The sequence below is a fragment of the Phalacrocorax aristotelis genome, chromosome 5 (assembly GCF_949628215.1).
Source record: "Phalacrocorax aristotelis chromosome 5, bGulAri2.1, whole genome shotgun sequence".
NCBI classification, from domain to species: domain Eukaryota; kingdom Metazoa; phylum Chordata; class Aves; order Suliformes; family Phalacrocoracidae; genus Phalacrocorax; species Phalacrocorax aristotelis.
In genome coordinates this window covers 19,372,599-19,397,814 of record NC_134280.1, presented here as the reverse complement: position 1 = coordinate 19,397,814, position 25,216 = coordinate 19,372,599, and positions in this window count along the sequence as shown.

The following is a 25,216-nucleotide window of genomic DNA, read 5'->3' as shown; positions in this document are numbered from 1 at the left end:
AAAGAACAAAAAATATGTGATAAGTATGTGATAACAACTGCATACAGTTGTTAACCTCCATCTGCTACGATGACAAAAATTGTGTAGTCTGTTGTATACAAACTGTAACCAACACCGTGCAGTGTTTATTGTCTGAACTTGGGTGCAGAATCTTACAATGAATCCTAAAACCCTTTTGTCTGAAGAGAGGAAAAGGAATTAGACACAGCCTAAGACTACCCAGTGATTTAAGGAAACTGAAACAAACCATGTAAACACCCTTCAATGTAAATTACTATACATTGACACAAAAGTGTCTCAACATTTTGGAACATGTATCTCCATAGAGAAAAGAAAGAAAGAGAGAAAGAAAGAAAAAGAAAGAAAGAGAGAAAGAAAGAGAGAAAGAGAGAAAGAGAGAAAGAAAGAGAGAGAGAAAGAAAGAGAGAAAGAAAGAAAGAGAGAGAGAAAGAGAGAGACAGAGAAAGAAAGAAAGAAAGAAAGAAAGAAAGAAAGAAAGAAAGAAAGAAAGAGAGAGAGAAAGAGAGAAAGAGAGAAAGAGAGAAAGAAAGAGAGAAAGAGAGAAAGAGAGAAAGACAGAGAGAGAGAAAGAGAGAGAAAGAGAGAAAGACAGAGAGAGAGAAAGAGAGAGAAAGAGAGAAAGAGAGAAAGAGAGAAAGAAAGAAAGAGAGAAAGAAAGAAAGAGAGAAAGAAAGAAAGAGAGAAAGAAAGAGAGAAAGAGAGAAAGAGAGAAAGAGAGAAAGAGAGAAAGAAAGAGAGAAAGAGAGAAAGAAAGAGAGAAAGAGAGAAAGAGAGAAAGAAAGAGAGAAAGAGAGAAAGAAAGAGAGAGAGAGAGAAAGAGAGAAAGAAAGAGAGAAAGAAAGAGAGAAAGAAAGAGAGAGAGAGAGAAAGAGAGAAAGAAAGAGAGAAAGAAAGAGAGAAAGAAAGAGAGAAAGAGAGAAAGAAAGAGAGAAAGAAAGAAAGAAAGAAAGAAAGAAAGAAAGGAAGGAAAGAGAGAGGGAAGAAGGGAGGAAGGGAGGAAGGAAGGAAGGAAGGAAGGATCTTTCAATTTAATAAAGAAATGAATGAGCTTCTCTATCATTCACAGACAGAATACAGACACAGAAAAACAATCTCAAAGCAAACAAAGTAGCTTCAGCCAGATTCATAGTGTCCCCCACACTTTTTTTTTCACTTTTTTTTTTTTCCTGATTTATTCTTGGGTTTATCATTCCAAGGGCTTCTAAAAGGTTTGAACCATGATTTGAAAACACAGAAAAGTCAATAACTAAGTAAAGGTCTTCTTGTGGCAGACATAATTTTCCTTGAAAGTTAAAGCCAAAGCACTATGATTTGTAAGTTAAATTCTTTACTATTTTTGCTATACTTCTTATTTATTAGCTGGATTTTCAACAGCAATGAGCAAGGGATTTTCAAAATGGAGGTACAAGCATACAAAACAAAAAAAAAGCAACTTAAAGCAACTTGTCTTTAAAGAAATCCTTCAAAATAGTTTTTTTAATTTAGGGTATCAAGTTCCTACATTTCATTGTTCACAGCAGAAAGGTTAACCAAATGTTGCAGATAGGCCATTACTGAACGGTTTCCTCCCTCCACAAGGGCAATGTTTTGCACCATGCAGTGCACTGTGCAGTGTTCCATTGCAATGCAACCAATGGACTTCTGTGGCTATGGGGCCTCTAGTTGAGTGGGAGATCAAGAAAATTCTTCCTTGCTCTCTGATGATTTTGTCAAGCAGGATCTGTTTCTGCCAAATCAGAAACGGCCCCTGCTCAAACTCTTTCCCACAGATAAAAAAACATATGGACTTTTTAAAATAATTCTGTTGTATAGTAAGTTATATTTCTGCTGAATTTTGCCATTCTTTTCTTTTTGGTGATTATGTATCTCAGCTCACATCCTTCTACCCAGTAAGATCAGTTTATTCCAGTTCAACGACCACCCATAAGATGCTTAGCATTTACAGGCATCTTTTACCATCCTGGTAGTAGGAACACATGGTCACAGGAAACTACAGGCTTTGGGCCTCTACCCAGAGCAATTTAACTGGCAGAGTCATCACATACTGTAGATAAAGACAGCTGAGTGCATAGAGCGCCTATGACTTCATAACTCGCAGTGCTAGCTGATACACCGTCAAACTGCATGCAGAGCAGTGAAATGCCTTCATGAACAACTGCATACTGTACCCAAAACATGCTTAGGTCCCACTAACACTCTCTAAACTCTTATTTTTTAAAACAAATGAAATTGATTTTATTAGGGAAAGGAGCACAAAGCCTCTCAAACCACAGCTTTTCCTGTGCTCCTTTAATACAGAGTTTGCTAAAGCCATTTTATCTAATGAAACTTTAAAAATAGACTTGTCAGCTGTTTATGCCAACATTGACTCTAAAATTAATTTTCATAGTTGAATCGCACGTCTCAAAAGAAATTGGAAGTGATGGAAACGGTGCTGCAAAGACAGTGGGGATTGTAAGTCTAATTTGACTATGTATTATATAAATTCATTCTCTCCATGTTCAAAGCCCCCAGTGGAGTTCAAGTTCCACCAGCATAAATCAGCATTGCTCTCTTGGTTTCATCGGAGCTACATTGGCTTACTCCCATTTAATCTCAAATCTGAGAAAGTTTAGATAATTAGCTAATATAAGTCACTGAAGTCCTTCAAGAATCTTGTTGTAAACTGATGGACACCTTTCATTCCTGCTTCAGACTGCTTATAGTTGAAATTCACAAAAAACCCAGCATAGCTGGATAAAATGTTTGAGTCACATCCCTAACTGTTAGTTGCATTTTATAGAGGTGCGTGATGCCTCGTCTACAGTATTGCCACCTTTATCTAGGTACTTACTTTACTTCCTAGATCATAAAAGATCATGAAAACCCTTCACTAAGAAAGGAAAGACATTGCATTTATTTTATAACTTGCAGCTTTGATGCAGACCTGGGAGACTCATTAGTAGAAATAAATTCATAAGTTGTGGAAAGTTTTCTTGTCATTTCAGTCAGATTAGACAAGAGTCTAACATCAAAGTGGGGCTATGAATATGTATGTTTCCCAGAGTTCTGTAACTGTTTAGACTGAAGGATCTCTCATACAAACTCCAGTCCATAATTCGACTTGGTAGTGGTTTCTGTTATTATTAAATACTTTTTAGCGTAAACACAAATGTTTCCCTCCATTCAGTTTATTTTAAATTTTTTAATCTGAAACACTTCCTTAAATTTGATTTATGTTTCATATTAGTAAAATTAGATGTTTATTGGCTTGAATGAATTAATGACTGCTTTATTTGCTGAATTAAGTGCAATCAAGGAAACAATTGAGGCTTCTCATGCATTAAATCTAAAAGTCTTGAAAGTATTTAACAGCATCACCATCACTGCAGTTTGCAAAATCGTGTGGGGAAAGTACTGAGTTTATGGGAAGAAAACAATTGAAATTTTAGTAGAAAGTAGTGAATTTCTGACTTGGATGGGTTTAGATAACACATCTTAGGCAATTGTCAATGGAGGCACTGTGCTATACTGTTATGTTCCTACAAACAGCAAGTAAAAACCTCATATGTCAAGCGTTATACTTTTTGATGGTTTTGATCATAAAAAAAAAGTAATAGGACATGTAACTTTCCTAGGTGCTAATCCTAAGAGTGTAAAAGCATCTAGTCCTCTCCTTGGCTTTGTGATGAGTTGTTAAAATCACATATCTGAAGTCCATAGACAGAAAGGGCATACAAAAATGTACACATGCTTTGAAAACCTAGCCCCAGCTATTTTATTTTTGTCTCTTTGCCAAAGAATGATAGCTATTTTCAAAGGCTATTTACAAGTCAGAGGAAGTTCCCACCAGATTAGAACTGTTTTAAGGAAAGTTAAAAGCTGGGACAAACTATTCCACAGCACAGATTCTTTTTAATCTGCACATACAGTTCTTGCATCTATAAAAAGAGTTATTTTTTGATAAGGAAACCAAATGCATTGAACCTGCATAGTAACATGTCTTTGTCAAAAGTTGTTGTTACAGTCCCTGTGGTTGGTAATGTAAACAAAGTGCTGTAGGTCTGTTTTGATGAAAGATTGGTCAAATAACTATCCTTTCGCTGGATGGCGGCAAACATTTTGGAGAGCAGTAGTAAAGATTCTGGTATCATTTTACTGTGACCTGAGATACGAAATGAACCAGCTAAATAAAAAATGAGTAAATTTGACCTACCTTTAGTAGTTGGCAAAATGTTCCATAGTGTAACTTTATTAATCTGACTATAACTTTAATTCTTTGTTCTCTGCTATTTCTTCCCCTATAGTAAAGAAACAAAGTCTCTGTGGTTCATAAAACAAGTTGAAAAAACAAACTGGAGACATGTTTTTATAACTTACTGAGTGCTTGAAGCTCTACCAATTTAGAAGAAGATACAATCCTTGTCCCCATAGGACAATTTATAGTAAGGATGTTGAACATATCTTGAATGTATGACATATGAGAAAAGAGAGTAATTCTAAAGATTAATAGAATTTCTTAAATAAATTGTATATTCTAGCCACCAAAAGAGCAATTCCTTCTGCTTATATCTGATAAATAAAATTTTAACTATGGTAGGATGCACAGGAAAAATAAACAAAAGCACACTGAAATGTGTGTGCATTTGTGTTTGTGTGTGTGTATATATATATGTACTGTATTGGGAAAGTGCAAACCACAATTTTTGACCAAAGCCAATTAAATGAAAAAACATAAATTCTTGGGAGATCTATGGAGCCCAAAAGAGTTTGAAGGTGTCTTTTCAAGCACCTTAATTTGAATACCTTGAAATCAATGCATTCACATTTACCGTCCATTCTTGAGTATTCTGCTCATGCTAGAAAGTCATGTTGTTCTTTGTCCGATTATCACAGAAATCTAGTGTGTAAAGCCTATTTAAACCCCAGGCATTGAATCCTCTTTTACTTTGGAGCTATTTCAATTCTGCATCTAAACTGTATAGTGAAAGCTCATTTCTTGTTTCATCCTTTGGTTAAATATTAACAAATGACAAAATGTTGAAACTTTATGATAAGGTTGAGAAGAAGTGTATATAAGTGTTCAAATAAGCTTTTTGAAAAGCTGTCATTAAATGAACTCTGAATGTTGCAAAATTGTTATGTTACAAGGCTTTCTGAAAATTAAGAACTTGAAAATGGTTGGTAAGAAGATTGTGTTCTGTTATTTCTCTCACCACTCTCATTAACATGCTCACCATCTCACAGCTAGAAAGATATGCTGAATATTTATCCATCACTTTCTTTTTTCATCTTCTTGCTTTTATCTAATGGTTCAGTTGCCATCATTTGATGTAAATGGCAAAGGGCTTCCCCTGCTTTTTAAAGATTTTGAATAATAATTTTATTCCATTGGGATTCTGTATTCAGCGTTGATCTGAACTGAGGGAAAATACTGGATTCCATGCCAATGCAAATTCAAGCTTGCAAATTAGTGATTAAGCAGTGGAAGTCTATTTATAGTATATACGAGATCACTGGAAAAAGTTCCATTTCAGGAAAGTATACTTTTCTGAGAAAGCTGCCTAACACACTAATTTTTACTTTTACACATTGTGTAATTACCGTGCATAAATGTTTTTTTTTTAATGTAGAAAGGTCATAACTTTTTAATTAAAATTGAGCAAAGACAATTACAACCTAGGATTATCGTTCTGTTAATTTCTTGAGCTGTGCAAAATGCAAACAGCAGAAGACTTTCATTATAATCCTTCAAGTCTAAAATATCTAAAATATAAAATATATTATCTGTAAAACAGGCACATTGACATAGGTCCCATGGTGCATATTTTTTATTTTATTTTTTTTGCCAAATTCTGATTTGCACTTCTATTTACATCAGTGTCGTTACACTATTGTAAGTTGGGGCACAAGGCCTTCAGGCTGTGTTGCCTCTACTGGGCTTAGAACAAACCTTAGCAGCTCAGATAGAGCAATCCCTGCTGTCTGCTCTCCTCTGGAAACATCCTCTAGGTGTTTAATATCTCTTTATCTCTCTTGCAGTCCAAAGAAGGCCTGCTCTTTACCCATTTCAACCACACTAGTCTAGTAGGCTCATTCTCCATCACAAATCAACATGTGTAATCAAGACTTTTGAATCTGTAAGAAAAAGCTGACTCTTGCAATGAGTGCATGGCAACACTCTGAAAAGATCTTGTCAGCACGTTGTCTGTATTTATCTGGGCAGTTATTCCAGAATGAATCATTTGCATATAGGACTACCTGTGTACGTATCTGTAAGGATATCATTCTATTACTGACACGGAATCTTAGTATTTTTTGTATCCTATCTTATTTTACCTAATTCTGTGGTAAAGCTAAATTGAAGTAATGCATTTGCCATTTTTGCCACCAAGACACTGTCTAGCTCATCTTTGTGGACGTAAGTTCCACAATCACAAGCAATTGTTATGCAAGTTCTGATTCCGCTGCTTGTAATTCTCACCATGAAGTGAGAAAATGTTCTCAGGCTGTCAGTATTCATGCATAACCACCTCAGTGTTGTTTTTTCCCCTATTATAACACATAATGGAGATCACCTGCTGCAAGATGCACTCTTTCAGAAGTCACCATTCTTTCTCTACACTAAAGAATGCATTTGTTTAAAAGCTGCTTTCCCCATTCAAAGCATCTTCCACTGAAATGGTGAATAATAAGCACAGAAAATCACTTGGGCCGCAAGAAATGGTGAAAATAGCAATCTAGAATACCAGGAATCACAAGTGCTGTCTTACTTTCTTATATTGCTAACTTATTCTTTAGTAGTTACAAATAAAGTTGATAGAAAATATGACTGCAAGCCTTATGGGGCCATTTGCAAAATGAACACCTGCTTCTGCCTAATTCTAGGAATTATGGAGTGTATTCCTTAAGCAAATACAGAGCTACCGTTGGTGGGAGTGGGATCGGAGGATGCTTTAAAAAAAAATCACTCTACTATAATAGGAAGTCCTTTAGACCCAGAGACCCAGAAAGTCCATTTTCTAAAAAGGATCAGAAAGGAGAATGACTCCCCAGATTTATGGCTCTTCATAACTAAACGCAATTTTCTAACGCAGTGTCACATGGAATACCTGCAGATTCCAATTTTAAATGTATTGTCTATCTCCAAGTCAACATTTTGCTCAGCTGCTCAGTGCGTTATGTTCTTATGTCTTCCTCAAGAGACAGACATTAAGGCCAGATCAAAGTCCAGCATTTTAACTGGATAAGTAGGTAACACTTATTTTTGTGTCTATCCCTCAATAAGGAAAGGGAGGCTGAGCTGAATAGCATTGTCTGTTCCTATCCCATCAGAGTTTGAGCCCCTGTAAAAAGTAAATTCCACATATAAGGAGTATTTGGAACTACACTCAGGAAGCAAGAAAAACAGTCTGTAAGAAGCAACATACACAGCATATTGAGAGCCATTTTTAAAATATGAGAGCTCCAATAAATATCAGAGCTGTCTCAGCTAATAGGAAGCTCACTGTTAACTTTAGGTTAAACAATTCCACCTTCCTCAAGAATCATTAGACATGTCAATGACAACCACAACATTAACTCTGTCCTACCGGCTTGTTGGATTAACTCTTGGAATTCCCCCAAGCAGCAGGAGAAAACAGACATAGTGATTCTTCAACACTTTAACACTCACAATGATTTTTCTTACACTATCCTCTAAAAAGTACAGTTCCAAATTCAAAGATATCCATTCTGCACTCTTAATGTCCTTATGACAGTTTTCATAAGCAAAAAAAATGAGGAATAATTGTTGTCTATTTACCCAAAGCTAGCATGCAGCAGTCATTGCCAGCTGATGAGCAATTGTTAGTGTGGCATCAATAGGGATTTTAAAAAAGTCAATTTCTGGATTCTTACACCAGAATCCTATCTTATCTGGAGCTGATCTATTTACTCGGCTCTTTACTGAGACGATGAATATCTTGAGCTGGGATTTTATCTTTTTTTTTTTTTTTTCAAAATAATAATAACGCTATAGAAAATAGTATGTTAGTTTTCCTATTATAAACCAGAGTTGCTGAAGCGAGAGTGGATTTTACTTGTAAAGTTCAATCATATATTTTTATCAAATACAAACTATAATAATGAAATGTTCCTATAAATGTCAGCACTTTATCATCCTAATACTCAAAATCCTTTAAAGAAAAAATAAAATGAAGCACACAAAGACAAATGTTGAGCGTAGCCAGATGTGAATTTGCAGTCAGCATTTTATGGACCAAATACCATTTGAACAGAACAGTAGAGAAAATATTTTAAGATTTTTATTTAAACTAAATAAAATATTTATGCGGGAGAATTTCTGTGGAACACAAAGGCAAGCATTCATCAAGTCTTGCTGCCTGTTTTCCTCAGTACTATGGTAAGTAAAACTGTATGAGTCATAGACCAAGAGCTTTATACATGTTTAGCTATGTGGGTGGATCCTGACATTGATGTTGACTTGCCACAGCCAGCTGTCTGTGTAACCTGTGGAGTAATCACTGATAACCTCAAAACACAATATCCTTTACCTGGGTGGAACCTCTATATCATCTATTACAGTACAGAGATCCCCTTCTTAATGTGATAAAAAGTTTTCTAGAAATAATCTAGTAGTACTGCAGGACTGCAGTTCAAGGTAAAGAAAACTGATTACAGACATGTTTTTCCCTGTAGGCAAAGGTCATGCATCTAACCTGCCTCTTCTAGCCCACTCCCCTCTCAGACTTTTGATAATTGCTTGTCAGTATGTGATATTTTTAAAAAACATGAATAAAAAACAGATTTTGTGGCGGTCTGAATGCAAGCTGGGATATTACTGAGTCAAGACTCTCTTCAGATACTGTTTTCCTGGTTCTTAGATTTCATCTTTCTTTCTTCTTTCACTTATTCTTTTAAGTCTTTTCCTTTTCCCAAAGTCTCTTGTTCACCTTCCCCATATCTGCACTACGAACCCCTTCTGCATTTCAGAAGGGGAAATGGGATTATTATAATTGGTGAGCTGCCTTTTCTTCCCATCCTAGCCCACTTCACCCTTTATTTAGTGTGAGCGGGTGGCACTTACTCAGTAAGTCATAAGAGAGGAGAAACCGGAGAACGCTGTCAGCGTGCAGACAGAAAACTCCCAGCTCTTGGCAGTGTGCTGAATATATATGCAGTTAAGGGTAACCCATACAAAAGCACATTTCAAAAAAATAAATGCACCCAAAAATCCCAAAGATAACTAAAGCAGTGTTCTTGGGTTCCAGTTCTGTTGCTAACTGGCATAACTTCACTTTCAGTAATAAATCCCAGGTTGACACCAGCTTGGGATCTGGCCTGAGGTTTGTTCTAGTAGGATTTTGCCAGCTGCCTCCTTTCCTCCATCCACAGAGTATGGTGAGCATTGCTCCCTTGATAACCCTCAACAGTTGCTCCACAGATGGGCTCTGGCTGTGTAGGAGGTCCACCCAAAAGAAAGTGCTTCTCAAAAGGGCAATAAGCCTGCACAGAGCTCCATATTTCTCTGCTTCCAGGTAGCTAACTAGCTAGTTCCCAGTTAGACAGTTTAGAAAGAGCTTAGGTATTTCTGCGTGACAGTACAGAGCTCTGTATAAACTGGGGAAGCCAAGGTGCACTTTAACTTTCTCCACTAACACCTGCTTCATGCCCTGGTTTCCATGGGATGGCAATGCAGGTGCTGTAGCCAGAAGGTAGTCAGGGCACAGCCACAACAGTTCAGACCCGTGCTCTCTGAGTACTGAGGGAGGGCTGCACGCTCTTCAGCATTTACAGTACTAACATTAGCCCACAGAGTAAACAGCTGCCTTCTGTTACTCAGACACTGATCTCCAAAGTACTATTCCTGCCTTTAAAGGTATGGAGAGCCATCAACTGTTTTAAATGAGCATTGTCAAGATTTTTGACCCACTCAGATAACAAATGTTGGGGATTTTTTGTTGTTACTTGCTTTGGCAGTAAGTTTCTTTTAACAACAAAGCCATGCAAAGCCCAAAACCACATAACTGTGGCTCCTATGGCGTTCCTAAACCAAACTGTATGTGCATATTCTTTCTAACACAAGCATTCACTCAAGGCACTGTTTACTGTAGGGCAGAAGTCATGTGGTTTTTAATTTTTTTTGACAACTGAACTTTGCAGGTTATTTAAACCAGGGAAAGAAAAATACATCTCCCAGTGTCCTTGGTTTTTGTACAGGCAGCAAAATCTATTGTTAAAAGAACTTTTTTGCAGGTGAAAACAGTCCTTTGAAGTGTTTTAATAAGAAAAAAAAACAGTGGTTGGAGAGCCAGCAGGACCCATGTCTAATACATTCCTGATCTGTGCATTTGTGACCTCCAGGGCTGATTATTGTAATTTTTTTACCTAGCAATGCTGCCAGGTGCTTGGGGAAAAAAAAAAACCCTCCAGCTAGTAAAAAGTAACAGCTTGTTTCCTCAGCAAAACAGGTCAAAATGAACCAGTCATCTCAATACTGTTCTGCCTGTGCAGGCTTCTTGGGGATAGATACTAGTTGTATGTCTCTGTCCTCATATTGGAAGGTGTATCTGAGAAATCTCTTCTCCAGCCATAACCACTGACTCTCACAGCAGCTGGTTCTTGTAATAGTTAAATAGTAGATGAACGATGGGGGGGAAGTCTCTCCTGTTTTTTAGTGTATTAAGGAAAGAGTCCTCAGAAATGGTTTGGCATATGCTTTTCCTTTTTTATTTTTTTTTACTACCCTGACAACATATACTCTGGAAAAATATAAAGAAAAATATAAAGAAATGTAGAAATGACAGTAATGAGCAAGCCATTGCTAATAATACTGAGCCTCATGCTGTAATCAGAGATATTGGTGAGTTTGTTGTTGTTGTCATTTGCCAGTGACTGCAGTCAAACAATGCTTTTTTTTGTGTGTACTTGTATCATATAAGACGGATATTCCAGCAACATCAGAGTAACAAAGTTGATATTCAGCATGTGACAGTTTAAGATGACATTTATTCTTACAGTTTTGTGAGTTTATAGCGATGTTATGCATCAGACTCATGTGAACTAGGGCCATTTTATCAATATTATATATTTATATACTGTGGGTACAGTTTGTCAATTTAGCCTAGGCAGAATTATTTAATTTCTCATAAGCTAATAATGTGTTCTGTATCAGCTACTGTATTTTATTAGTGTGAGACATGTCTTTTTAAGGATCGAGACTAAAACCACAATTATTATTTCTTCTTATCAAAATTCAGCTTTCACAGGCAATTACAGCTTATGCATATTTTATAACAAGCATTTGGAGCACATGCTGATTATGTAGTACTTGCTCAATGCCTTGTAATATCCAAGAATGCTTATGGCAGTATACAGTACTGTGGGATCTTACAGTATGAAAGAACCCTTTTCCCTTTAATCACTTACACAAACTACCATTTTTTGCTTGCTGACCCTGCTATATCGTTTGTTTCAATTATTAAAGATTAAAAGAAAGGCAAAATATTTCTGCTTACATTTCTTATCTGTATGTTGGCACTGTGTCACCATGTGAAAACAGAACTGCAGCAGAGGAACTGCCATGTGGAAAGAGACCTGCAATCCCTTCAGTATCCAAACATGTAGCCTGCATCCATTAATGACCAACTGCAGATATTTCAGTGAACCAAGCAAGAAGCCATAGAAGAAAGTCTTCATCTTGATCTTCAACAGCGAGCTAGCAGACAGCTTTTGCTTTGAAACACGAATGCCTGTATGTCTCAAAACAGCATGGTCCTATCTAGTTTATCCCATCTAATCCTCATTTTTGTTATGCATATAAACAACTTTTTCTTCATTAGTGCTTAGAATGCCCCCAATAAACTGTAAGAAAAGAAATATGTCTACAAGGTGTGCCATGTGATACACAGCATTTGAGGCAGCTGCAGATCGCGTGGTGCTAGTTTCCTCGCCATCTTTCAATCCTGACCCATCTCTTACAATGAAAAATAAAGGTTGGGTGGCATTATTCTAACCTTCTCCAACTTTGCCTCAGTCAAGGATTTTTCAGTGTCAGGGAACCCACAGCTGCCCCTTTAAGACTTCTTTCCATCTTTGTGCTGTCTCAGCAACATTCAACAGAAAGAACTGGAGCCAAGAACTTGGATCGAGATGTGTAATTGTGTTTTGAATTCTACTACGTTTTTGGCTTTGGTAGTAACTCATGGCTGTGGGTTCCAGAGCTTAATCATAGAATTCATTGTCAAAGTCATCATGAAGATCAGTAATTTAATGAGATTCTAGCCAAGCCCAGGAAGCATTTAAAAAGTGTCAGTGATTTTGGGGAAGGTTTTATTTAAGAAGCAACAGTTTTTCAAGGAAAGCTTTTCAGAGCTGTCATCCAAATGTCTATCCAACATTTAATGTTCTACTTTCTTCTTATGAAACTCCAGCTTAATATTAATATAATGCTTTTGAAATGGGGAAACTCTAAATACAAATGAAGGTGGTTTTATGGTTTTATCATTACCTTGGCACAAAGTAGCGTTTTGCCTGTTCTTTCCTGCTACTTTCAGGGGCAAGGACAAAACCCTGATCCCTTAGAGGATGATGGCAAAGCTCGCAGGGTCTTTAATGGAAGTTTTCCAAGACTTAATTTACATGACAGAGCTGTACATGAGTGACGAAAATATTAGAGACGGGTAAATGAAACCATTCAGCTGAACACCACATAGATGCCATGAAACTCCATTTTTAACATATGGCTTTCAAATTCAGTTACTCTACAGAAGTTTATGGCAATACGCTTCTGCTCATCATGTGTTCTGTGGGAGTTCTTCTATGCAGTATTTTAGAACTTTTGCTGTTCACAGTCTCCCATGAAAATGCTTCTTTTAAGACTGAAGTTTACTTCCCTATCAAGAAAAGCAAGAACTCTAGCAGACAAAATCCCCTAAATTCCTTTTTTAATACAGAGAAATCTCCAAATACACGGGCAACAGCTTCAAAATTTAAGCAGAAAATTAATCTTGTCAGTTAAGCAGCAATCTGCTGTCTTTATCTTTCAAGGACACATCTTGAAGGAAATCCGTAACAAATATCAAATATAACAAATATCTAGTTTTCATTTGAAACTAGAACTTTATTCTTCTTTCACACTGCATGTTGACTTTATGTCTTTATATATGAGAGACCTGCTGTATTAGAAAACTTTTTTTTTGGCATGGATTCCAAAGGGCAAAATTTCTGTATCCCCATTATGCCGGTGTTCTCCTGAAATGTGTGGCCAATTTCATAATTAGATTAAAAATTGTGGCTTTTTTCTGACCTGTATTTTGGCATATGTGATACAATTGAATCAACTTCCCTGTGAAAACCAGCTGTTGGAATGCCAATGTGTTTGTTGCTTGCAGGGTTGTGCGAATGCGGTCACAGCCATTCAACTTTATCAGGAGAACACACAATTCCGGTATGGCACATATTACCAATATGCTTCAGAAACAACTTTTCTCATCTGAAACCCTCACTGTGAAAAAGAATGTATGTATTTATTAATTCATTGTCAAAGGAGCAGACTTAGAATCTATCTAAATTAAAGCATAACTTACAGTCTCCTGTGAATAACTGAATAACTTAGTTCAATGTTAGGTCACAGTGGAACATAGACTGTAACAGGAATATATAAAAGCTCTGAAGGGAGCAAAGAGACTTTATTCTGGAATGGTGAACATCGTTGCCAGAGTAACATAAACCTTGTGTGTTTTCACAAGGAAATGAGTCACTTGTTTCTGTTGGCCGGAACTCTGTTTTCTTTTAATTTCATATTTTAGCTGCCTAATATAGTTTGAAAGAACCCTAGGGTTGCAGTATTTGGGCTAAGATACCGTGTTAATTAAAGCAGAGTAGAGGGTAGCATCGCAATTACACAGAATCAAGAAAAATTGGTAGTAAATATGACATAATCACATGTTGTGTGAAGGAAGCCTTGATCCTTTTGTAGTACCGTTCTGTGAACTATTTATACAGTTCAGAAAAGAAGATTCATTTTCACATATGCTACCTGTATACCTAAATGTACACTTACATCTGTAGCTTGTGTTCTTTGTGCAACTAATTTGCAAGTTCCCTCCTTGCAACTGTGAGTCTCATAGTTAACTTAAGGACACAAGCCCTAGTTGTCATCAATGAACAGACTATGTTAATGTTAAAGATGTTGGATCAGATCCATACAAACAGTGAGGCAATATTTCCTTTCTTTGGACCAGCAGCTCAGAACCAGTAAGATTCTTCTCCATTTTCCTAGTGTTAAGGTAGCACCAAGTATTCTCGCAGAGTGTCACCCCTTCTTGGTGAGGCGTCCTCACGAGACTTAAGATCAGCACAGCTCATTCCTAAACCACTTTCTATTTTCTCTTCTTACAGCTCCAAGCTGTGGAGATTGTGCCAAGCAAAATAAGTAACACAGACTGTTTGAGCAATTCTCAGCTACAGTGGAGTCTCTGAAGGAACATAGCTGGCTGGTACAACATAGACTACTTTATCCTGTATGTAATTTGGGTAGAAACTCCATATAGCTCCCTTCACTACTACAGCCTTAAATGGAAGTAGCAGAGAATGAAGGCCAAATATATTCAGTTGAGAATTAAAGTATATATTATGACTTTTTTTAGATGGCATAAACCTATATGCATAAACATTGCACACCTGTGATATATGATAGTTTAGACGTATGAGCATTTTTTAAATTTAATGTTTGCAAATGTGTATATGTATAGCAGATAGTCATGCATTTATTGCGTCATGAGTACCAACAAAGCAAATTCCTATTCCCATTGGTAAAGATTATTCAAAAGGCAATGCTTTGTGCTTAGATGTAAACACTGGGAAACACTGAGGAGGTGCTTAATCTGTCCTATTCCAAACCCAGCATTTGCATGCATTTTCAGACTCACCTGAGAATCTCAAAGCCACTGTCTCTTAATTAAATACTGTGGCATGCTTTTGACAACCTGACTAAAACATAAGCAAGTATTTTAAAATCATTTCAATGGGGAGCAAAAGAGAAATGGAGAAGCGAAGTGAAACTTAAAGGTCATCTACTGTGATTGACTCTGGGAAAAAAAAGTCCTGGCCTGAACCAGGACCTTGCGCTAAGTTTAGACACAGGTAGCTAGTCAGGACTTTCTGGGTATGTTCAAAATGCTATAAATCCCAAAAAGCACAGCAGAAGATATTCAGATATGTATAAGTGTAACTGAAGTGAATTGACGACTGCAGCATTAAGACCCTTGTTTATTTTGAAATGTATTATGCTAAGTAATTAGGGATTAGGGATGGGTTAGAAAGAAAGTGCAGGGAAAACAACTTAAGATATTTGGAATGTATCAAGCACCTTGTCTTCCTTACACAGAAAACGAGTTCTTTTTTACCTCACCAAAAAGTAGTTTAGCCTATAAAAATAGGTAAAGATACAAATTGAGGAAACAAACACCTTGTGTACAAGTACTGGAGATTGGCCTTCTCTAACAAAGGGTTATCACAGACAAATGTGGATGCTTAAGAGCAACATTAACTTGCAGTCTTTGTGAAACATACAACTATTAATTTCATTTCGTTTCCCATTCAATGACTCTGACCTACCTGATCTATCCAGTCAATATACCTAAGCATTTTGATGGCTGCAGGCATTATAGTGTTTGAGTACCTTAAAAATAAGATGCCTCTGCCATAAATTTTAACCAGTGTTTTTAATCTTTGATTCCCCCATTCTCTTCTGTTCAGACAGGAGGAGGAATGTCAAAAGTGCATAGCAAATGTCATTGTATGTTTACTAATCCTAATGAGTGTTATTATTCTGCTAATGATATATGCCCTACATTTTTCTTCTCTGTCTTCTAGCCACAGCTGTTTCACATTTGTAATGAATATTTTATTATTTCAGAGGAACACTACTTCTGTGGAAATCCACAGAAATAAGGAATCCATTCTTACAACATGGTCAAATAGTTCCTTTGACCATTTCAAAATAACAAGTCCAAAGGTCTTCAGAAATCAAGATCAGGATCTTGAATTCAGTATGGATTCAGTGCAGGGGTATTTTGCCATATGGGTTTTCATATTTTGGAGAAATTTAACAAAAATTAAGTAGAATAGGTACTATTACTGATACTTATATTTAGGATCAAATACTGTTTGGAAGCTAATATTCCTAACTGAAAACCCTAAAAAAGAGATCTTACAGACTCACCCTCAAAATGCTCAGCCAAGATTTTTTACCTCAGGTGACAGCTGTCCCACCTGCTGTATTCAGTGTCCCTTGTATGTTTACATAAGAGATGACTCATGAGCACTGAGAAGAGAAATCTGTAAGAATTCTTTCCTTGGCGCTGAGCAGATTTTATCTTTTGACAGGTACACGTTTTGATGACGATGAAGATATAAGGTCTTTTTTTCAATATTGTTGTGGGGTTTTGGGGGTTTTTGCCTTTTATTTTAGTAACTGCTGTCCTAAAATAGGAAGGTCACTCTAAATAGTATCTGTTGGTTTTCTAGCCATTAGGAAACTAAATCAAGAAATTAACAAAACTTCAGCCCAGTGCTCGTCCCTATACAAAGCACCATGTAATCTGAATGCATTTTGTGGAACAGACTACACTAAAATTCTGTAAAAAGATATTACAAGCGTTTACCTGCATGCACGTGTCTATTTATCTAATTATTTTATTAGTCTTATTATAATACCTTGGCTATTTAGTAACAGACAAGGTCTCCCCATAGTAATTTCACTGCATTTTGTTATAGCCCCACTGTGTATTCTCAGTACAATATGACCTGCTCTAGAAAGATCATGATGCATGTGAAAGGTGGGATCACAAACAGATACAGAGAGATGGAGCAGGAAACAACTGTAATTGAGCTGACAGATGCTCCAGCCCTGTCACTATAGGTGTTTCTGACCGTGCGGGAGTGGTCTTAGAGCAGGCAGACCCAGAGCATACCAGTTATGCAACTTTGGAATATTAAGGCTCATCAGCTTCAGTTTTGAGGAACATAATTTCGGCACTCTAGGGTATTTTTCCATCCTATTCTCAGTCATATTTTTCATGGGATACCACTTCTTCAGAAGTGTGTTGTTATGGTTTTCCTAGTGTCAGCCCATAGAAGTTGAAGCTAAAACTTGATTTTGCAAGCTGGTCCCTGAAAAACATTGCCAGCCTTGAAATATTCCATAGAGTGAAATTCTGAGTAGCCCCACAAAAGAAACTGATAAAACCTTGCCAAATTTCAGAGACATGTTGCCAGTTTTTTGTATCCCTGCTGGAAACTTGAGCTTACACTGTACAGTAACTTATGCATGGTCTATACTGAGAACTGGCCTTTATTCCGGTAAGTAGTACAGTCCCACCAGACAATGCCAACATGCAACATCATGCCTTGCCTTCCACAGCTTACCCTTACTAAAAACCTGAGCAAGCTTTCCGAGTACAAATTATTCTTTGAATCACCTAAACTAGGAGTTTTCACTGATATAACCATCCAGCTGGCCAATAGCAGGAAAATCCACAACCTTAAGCAAAGTAGTCTTTAGAAAAATCAAAAAGCCCCTTTAGAGAGCTCCACTTCCTCACAGCATGGAAGTGTTTTCTAGTTTCCAAATCATATTTTTCTAGGACATATGTAAAAATAGGTAAATGCAGCTTCCAGAAGGAGCCTGGACTAAGTAAGTTGTCAAAAAATGATATGAAGAACCACACTACGTTCCATGTCCAGTCCTTTGTGAATAAAATGTAATGCTTCCTGTACATCCACGTGTCACTTTTGCATAGAGCTAAGCAATTACTTTAAACCATCTTACAGGCTAGTATGTGTTTGCAGAATATGTTTTTATGGTGATTAGTCTTTTATAAGAATGGATGATAACTTGAAGGAAATCAAGGATGTATTAAATTAATAAGGATCTTTCTATGCTAAGTCAGAAGAATTTATTTTAGTGTCTACAGCTGTGTAGTTGGCATATACAATGCTTCTGTTTTCTGGGAAAATCTGCAGTTTGATGCTCAAATGGCAATGACTGTGAGCAATCTGCATATCTTTCTTTTTTCTTTCAGTGAGAATTAAATTTCTGTCCTTGTAGTATGGAATATAATGTAAGACCAGCTATCAGCTGGCACTATAATATGAAGCCAGTATAAAGTATGTGGTCTTCATTTCCATTCAGGATAAGCTACTGGATAAATTGCATCAGCTCTTCAACCCAGCCTGGATTTAGCCTGTTGTCTACACACTTAGGACTGCGGTATTGTGTAAAGGGTTCCAGTAAAAATCAGGACAGAATATTCATTTATCCTTTTTTTACTCTGTCATGTTTTAATCTGGTAGTTTTGAAAAGGAGGGAAGAAACGATATTGTTGGAAAATTTTTCAGTAAAATGAACTCATGTGAGAAATGTTTTTTTTATAGCCCTTGAGAACAGGCATGGGGTAAACATGGACAATACTGTGCAAAGGCTGGCCTACACTTACAGAACTAGGAAGCAGTATGTTTTCTCTGTCATATAGTAGGCCTTTCATGTAATTAGAAGTTAGTCTTTCATGCAATGTCTAAGGCAAAAGAGTGCTGTGAATGAGTTTCCTAAGTTATGAATTCAGAAGCTGCACTCAGTGAAGTAACAAGCTGTTGAATTATTTTAAAAGAATGGCATTTCAGCAGAATATAATTCCTCATTTATGCACAGTACACTTGGTTTCCACAAAATTATACAAATATTAATTAACCAACCATCACAACACTTTGAGAGAAATGAAAAAAATTACCATTCAAAAGTGATAAATAAATTTGGCACAGAGATATAAATGCTGGCATGACAGACATTTGATCAACACAATTTAAATTACCTTCTGACTTTACAAAAGAATTGAGGAAATCTTTATATGTATGTATCAAGTAGTCTAACCTACCTACATGTGCACGAGTACTCTGACTGACTCCCATTGCAAGACCCATGCCTATCCCAAGATAGGAAATGTCATTTCAATGATGATAATGCTTTATTTGTCACTGCATACATATACAAATCATATGTCAGGGGTGCTTTGTTTTACATCAGCTGTGGTGAGCTGCATTTAGCACAGCGCGTACCATTGGGGTATCTCTGGAAAAACTTTGCAGCTTCTGGCTTTGACACTGTTCAGTTTGTCAAAAACTAAGTTTGAATGCAGGTCTGAAATTCCTACTACTGCTAGTTATATACAACTCCTCTCTGCCTCAGCTGTGCTGGGTGCAACAGGGGGTCTGTCCTGCCCTGAGATTCCTAAACAGTCTCTATTAAAACAGAAGGAAAAAAGAAAAGCTCACTCTGGTACAGAGCTAGTTATGAGGGTGTCAGGCTCAGATACCTTCTACCTTTGGGAAACTTTCCTCATGTAGGGTGAAATTTCTGGGAAGAACTTACAGATCCTATGATGCTTAAGCATCTCCAGCAAGACTTCCCAGTCTCTATTAAGTCTGAGTCCTCTCAGGATACTTTAGAAGTGTCTCCTTTTCTGAGAAGTCATGAACAGGATAAACCGTGGGTACCTTAATTCACATACCACCTGGGAATAATCTACATAGCACAGCTTGCATCTCCCCTGCTTTGTGCTAAGGGCTTAACATGCAATCTATTGAATGTCACAGAAGCCTTTCCCCTGATGCTAAAGTGATTTTGGATAGGGACTATCTACTGTTCTCATTCTTTCTAGAACCTGCACGATGCCAAAGAACTAAAGAAACTGATTCAAACTATGCTTCACCTCAGGAGGGAGATAAATGCACTGTTCCTTTTCAATACAAGAGGAGGCAATGTAGAAACATGAGATGGAAAAGAGAGTCCTAAAATATTGATCTCAGCCTTGTATTGCCACCAGTCACATCACATACTGCCCTTCAGAAGTGCATCTATCTCTACCTGTGGAACAGCAGAGTATTAACTCACAGTGGAGTGCTGCTCCAGAATGTCACCCTACTGAAAGCTGAAGATATTCTTCTACTATCAAGGCTAATATTATTTATTACATAGTCCTTTTTTACTTGTGTCCTTTCCCTTAAATAGCTTGTTTCCCTGCATACCCAGTCCTCTTATAAAGAAAATTACCCCAAGACATTCAGAACACTTAAGTCCTTGGCCAAACTTTGGCATAGTAAAAATGCATGTAACTCTTACAGAAACTGTAACAATTTACAAATGCATAGTAATGTCATATAATAAATTTTATATTGGTTTGGAAGGGGGTTTCAAAAGATGATATTACAAAAAAAAAAGAAAGAAAAAAGTACAGACGATTATCAGTGTACCACATTGTAAGACTGGAATGTTACTGTAGCTTCTATTATTAGTAATTGTAAAGCTAGTTATTTACATTCTCTTACACAACAGCTTCAAGTGCCCTCAGGATTTATGGCTCATCCAAACCCTGGATTTTGATCTTCATTTGGAAATTCCTGACTGAGATTATGGAAATTGGATGTTTTACACCTCTTTTGCTGTGTATTTCTTTAAAAAACTCGAGACACTCAGATCCAGGAAGCAGGATGACAGGTGGTGCTGTGCCCCCGCTGGTTAGCTCTGCTTTATAACTGTACCAATTATGGGATCCTAGCTAATATCACTTCATGGTTATTTTACTGTGTGATGTAGATAAACCAACTTATATTCAGAACGGACGCTAGTCTCTTTGCTTGCCACTTCATTGCATGGTGAGGATGAATCCTTGTTGTCTTTCCATGCAGTTAAACAACAGGCATTTTTTTCTAATCTTCTCATCCTTTTCATCTTCAATCTCTGTACAAATTTATCAGATGTTTTAAACCCTGAACTTTTTAACTTTCTCCTGCTCTCTTAGAAAGAACCATTCTGCTGACTAAGGGAGAGTTATTAAGATTTTTTTCTCATGGTCAAGCCCATAATTGTTCATTTCAGGGGTTCTTCATCATTACTTAAGATCACAAAATCACAGAATGGCAGTGGTTGGAAGGGACCTCTGGAGATCATCTTGTCCAACCCCCCTGCTTCAGCAGGGACACCCAGAGCAGGGGGCACAGGAACGCGTCCAGGCGGGTTTTGAATGTCTCCAGGGAAGGAGACTCCACAGCCTCCCTGGGCAGCCTGTGCCACTGCTCTGGCACCCTCACAGGAAAGAAGTTTTTCTCATATTGGTGTGGAACTTCCTGTGTTCCAAGTTGTGCCCATTGCCCCTTGGCCTGTCGTTGGGCACTATTGAAAAGAGCCTAGTCCCATCATCCTGACACCCACCCTTTAGATATTTGTAGGTGTTGATGAAATCCCCCCCCCAGTCTTCTCTTCTCCAGGCTGAACAAACCCAGGTCTCTCAGCCCTTTCTCATAAGGGAGACGCTCCAGTCCCCTGATCATCTTGGTAGCTCTCTGCTGGACTTGCTCAAGCAGTTCCCTGTCCTTCTTAAACTGGGGGGCCCAAAACTGGACGCAGTACTCCAACTGTGGCCTCACTAGGGCAGAGTGTAGAGGGGGAGGATAACCTCTCTCAACCTGCTGGCCACACTCCTTTTAATGCAGCCCAGGATACCATCGGCCTTCTTGGCCACAAGGGCACAGTGCTGGCTCAGGGTCAGCTTGCTGTCCACCAGCACTCCCAGGTCCTTCTCAACAGAGCTGCTACCAGTAGGTGAACCCCCAGCCTGTACTGGTGCAAGGGGTTGTTTCTCCCCAGGTGCAGGACCTTGCATTTGTTTTTGATGAATGTCATGAGGTTCCCCTGGGCCCAGCTCTCCAGCCTGTCCAGATCTTGTTGGATGGCAGCACAGCCTTCTGGTGTATCAGCCACCCCTCCCACCTTGGTATTGTCAGAGGATTTGCTGAGGTTACACTCTATCCCTTCGTCCAGGCCATTGATGAATAAATTGAACAGAATTGGACCCAGCACAGACCCCTGGGAAACACCACTAGGAACAGGCCTCCATCCAGATTGTGCTCTGTTGATCACGACCCTCTGAGTTCTGTTGTTGAGCCAGTTCTCAATCCACCTCACTGTCCACTCATCCAACCCACACTTCCTTAGCTTGCCTGTGAGGATGCTGTGGGAGACAGTGTCAAATGCCTTACTGAAGTCAAGATAGACAACATCCACTGCTCTCCCTTCATCAACCCAGGCAGTCACACCATCACAGAAGGCTATCAGGTTGGTCAAGCATGAGCTTCCCTTGGTGAATCCATGTTGACTGTTTCTAATAACCTTCTTGTCCTCTACCTGCCTGGAGATGACCTCCAGGATGAACTGCTCCATCACCTTTGTGGGGATGGAGGTGAGGCTGAATGGCCTATAGTTCCCCAGGTCCTCCTTCTTGCCCTTTTTGAAGATTGGAGTGACATTTGCTTTCCTCCAGTCCTCGGGCACCTCTCCTGTCCTCCATGACCTTTCAAAGATGATGGAGAGTGGCTCAGCAAGAACATCCCCCAGCTCCCTTAGCACTAGCAGGTGTGTCCCATCGGGGCCCATGGATTTGCGAGGATCCAGTTTGCATAGGTGATCTCTGACCCAGTCCTTCTCAACTGATGGTAAATCCTCCTTTCTCCAGATCTTATCTCTTTTCTCTGGGGGCTGAGATGCCCGAGGGCCAGCCTTAGTAGTAAAGACCGAGGCAAAGAAGACATGAAGAAGTACTAACCACTGTCTAAGAAGGGATAGCTAAGGCACTGGACTACCAATCTCATATGAAGTGGCAATCCTCACCTTCCACATATATATATTTTTCAACATAGAAATTAATTGTTTGGTATAACATCCTTTCTGTATAATTATGCACATATTTATTGGGTAAAAAGCTGATTTCCACTAACTAGTGGGTATGATACAAAAGATGTTTTGCTAATTAGTTCAGCTAATGAAACTGCCATATCATATTTTGCATATTAGCTCCAGTTCTTGGGTTGGACTGGATTCTATGTTTCTAGTTTTATGGAACAGGACAGAGTTATTTAGCTCCCAAACACATTTGGAGCTGCTTGCTGTCCTCAGTGACTTACCAGTGACCTCACTTGTAGGTTGTCAGGGGGAAAAAAGAGAACAAGACCTCCAGGTGAAAGCACTCTGAGAAAAGTATAGCTTGCTGGTTTGGTAAATTTGCTCAGAAGGGACTGGGCCCACAAAGAGGCAGGGCTTAAATGGGACTGAATATTTACTTTACTGGAGATGTCAAAAAAGCTAAAGAATAGGTACCAACAGCTTCTAACCTTGCTAAGGCTTTTGGGAAAGTAGTAGCAGCTGGAAATAGTAGCAGTTAGAGAGCTTGCATAAAGAGGGAAGGTATTCCCTTTTCAAAAAGCCTGTAACATGTGGTCTGGTTTTATATCAGAATTTATTTTTTAACAAAGTGTTTCAGAAATAAATGTGAGGCAGCTTCTAATGAGATGTGTCTGAACATGCTGCATAGTTGTGTGCTATTAGAATGCTTTATTTTACTTTTCAAGGAAGCACTAACGAAAATAAGCAGCTATGATAGTACTTGAATGCTTCATAATTTCAGGAAGAATCAGAGCAGTGCTGCACTAATTAATACTGAAGTTTGTCAAGAACCACGAGTCTTGGGATGCCTGCGACAAGACCTCCACGGGTTTCCTGCAGGGAGGGAAGTTCTGAGTGTATTCCAGTCCCAGCAACAGTCTGTCCCTGTGCTGAAGGGAACACTGTCCATTGAAACAAAGAGTGTAAAAGCAAATACCTGTTGCATGTCAGCCTGCAAGTCTTCTCTGCATTCACTATTTGGCATGTTATTTTAACCCAAGACCAATGGCAGCTGATGCTAGTATTTCTGGCTGTGAACCTTGGGGATGAGGATTCAGCATATATTTTTTACTGAGGCTAGTCTGGATGCTAATCTTCGGCAGTGGAGGAGGGGAGGTAGGAAGTCAAACTGCTGGGAACAGCCCATACTGGTGTCTCATATCATCCCAAAGGATCACCAGAGTTTTATGAAAGAACTCTTTTGTTATCCTATAAGCAGCAACTCAACCACTTTCAGAAGCAAGATATAAGTCAATGGAGAAATTTCTAATCAAGATTTACATAACTATTGATCCCAGGGTACTTTATCTGATTCTGCATCAGCTTAACAGAATTAATTGATTATGCTTGTTTCTCATGGAACATGTTTCACATCTTATTTTTAAAATAGTCTGCCTTTTAATTGCTTGTAGCTTTTAGAATACATCTTATTTTTATATTTATATAATGTCTTATTGCCAGTGTTATGGAATTCCTTGGAAACAGACAAACCACAAAAATCAAACGAGACATTTAATAACTTTTTTGATATGAGACCTGATGAGAAATGTTATTTGTTCCCCAGATACAGCAAGGTTTCTTTACTGGCCTGTCAGCATTCCAAAAATGGCATTTATGAGAGAGATTATGTCATAAAAAATGTATGCAACAGCTCTGTTCTAGAAACGTGAATTCTAAATAGCGAAGTGCAATAGCTACAGTACCAGAAAGCATTTTCTTAAGAAAACGTTTTGTTCATTTCATGCAAGAAGCTTTCTTAACTATTTCAAAAAGAGGGTGTCTACCAGGTATTTTTCTCCATCCTTTTCAAGCATTTGTTCAAGAGTATGTGTAAGTGTTAAACATTGCGGGCTCATGCACCCAAAGAGCCCCCTAGGGTTAGATTCTAAAGCCCTTTCATGGCCTTTATACTCATAAATAAGGGATTTGCTGCATTTTGAAGCATATCAGATCGCAGTGAAAGTTTAAATTAGCATTTGCTCCAAGGGGAACACATTCCCCAACCCTTGTTAATGTTCACCTCTTGGGTACAGACAAAGACTGAAATGAGAGGCTTTCCAGACACTCTGGGCATTTCCCTCCTGTTCTCTGTCCTGTTTTGCTCCTTTGAAACTGCAAAGCAGAGAGATAAATGTGGGAGGGAGTCTGCTGTATCGCTAAAAAATGAGTTTCATGTTACTGCAGCTATACCACATGGGTGTATTTTATCAATTTGTGTAATAACTAGATAGCAGCCAACCACAAAGCTATTCAAGTGTACCAACCCAGCTGCCAATTAGCAGCTGTAATAATAATCTATCCTAATAGCTATTAGCAGAGTCAATGATGGGATGTACCTTTACAACCCAAGACTGAAGAAGTAATGGTTATCTCTGAATCTTCCATTTTTGAAAAACATAGTGGGCTGTTCTCATTCTTGCATTTTTCCTTCTGAGGATT